Here is a 1,229-nt window from a genome sequence, read left to right as displayed (position 1 = left end):
GCTCCCCACTCTGTCTCTGGTGAATCCTCTCACCCTCCGCATCTCTGGCCTGTACCCCAGTTCTATATGAATAAATAAATCTTAAAAAAAAAATTCTTCCTTAGCATTTCATCCTGACTTGCCTTCTTTAAATTTTCTTTTGTACTTCTTTTATCACTTACAAAGTGATGACTCCATCCTCAATTCTGCACCTTTATTTCTACCCAGTTTAGAAAATCGAAAATAGACCCCCATCATGTATTTTCATTCAGTAGGTCTCACATCTAAACTTCCCTATCCAGTGAGTAGCAAAGTTTTCTAGTCTGGACAACTGGACGGACCCAGCACCTCCAGGTCTGTCGTCATCTCCACGTTCAAGCACATCTACCACCAAAATACCCAACAAGTCTACCTTTTTCTCTGCCCAGGCCCCAATGTTTTATTTTTTCTTTAAATCTTATGCTCCGATTTAAAATACAAAGATGCAGGAAGCCCATACTTAAAACATCTGACAACTTTCTTACAGAAAAGTCAAATACCCTTTCGAACCTGCCTCACCAAGTTTCCCTTTCCAGTCACACTCGCCCCACAAACAGTGTTCTAGCCTCTGCTCCTACTGCGCCACTCAACACATACAGCAAGTGCTTCCAGAGATCGCGGAATCTGCTCACTGCGGTTACTTTGGAAGAGGAGTCCTCTTACTTTTAAAGGACTACCTACCTCGCAGCAGAAAGTTGAGGGGGATGATAACTGTCTCTACTGGGAGTCAGATCAAAAGTGTTAAAAAAGCAGCAAAGAGCAAAGACCAGTTTACCAACATGTTTTCTGTTCCTTGTCCCCATTCCACAACAGGTGAAAATTGTTTTGCTTTGTAATATTCATTACTGTATCACAATTGATTTGCTTTCCCTTTTTCCTTGATACACTTTGCTTGGTTCATACTAACAAAGGAAATCATTAGAAAAGGCAGTCTCTTTCACTCCTAAGACAGTTTTAGAAAATGACAATATTGTTAATCTGAACAGACCTTTTAACTTCCATTGTTCCTTTCAATTTTTAGATGCAACTGTTTTTCAAACTAACTGCCGCTCTCTAGATTATATTCTAAATAATTACTAATTTTTGAAAACTATTTCACTATACTTTCTGTATCCTGACCAATATAAAGAGAATACTTAGAGGTTATGCTTCTGGATTCTGCAGTTTCAAAAACTTTGTATATAATTCCTAGGTCGTTTCTTTTTCTTTTT

The 1,229-nt window shown here is 38.5% G+C and overlaps 1 protein-coding gene across 2 annotated transcripts in view; it reads right to left on the bottom strand.

The window, feature by feature from the left end:
• Positions 1 to 1,229, bottom strand: part of CSDE1 (cold shock domain containing E1, RNA-binding) — a 41,796-nt gene that overhangs the window by 32,567 nt on the left and 8,000 nt on the right. The gene's annotated exons all lie outside the window — the stretch shown is intronic.

This window comes from Condylura cristata, unplaced genomic scaffold (genome assembly GCF_000260355.1).
Source record: "Condylura cristata isolate star-nosed mole 26May11 unplaced genomic scaffold, ConCri1.0 scaffold00026, whole genome shotgun sequence".
NCBI lineage: Eukaryota > Metazoa > Chordata > Mammalia > Eulipotyphla > Talpidae > Condylura > Condylura cristata.
The sequence above is the reverse complement of the archived record's forward strand: the minus strand, read 5'-3'. Positions and strand labels throughout refer to the sequence as shown.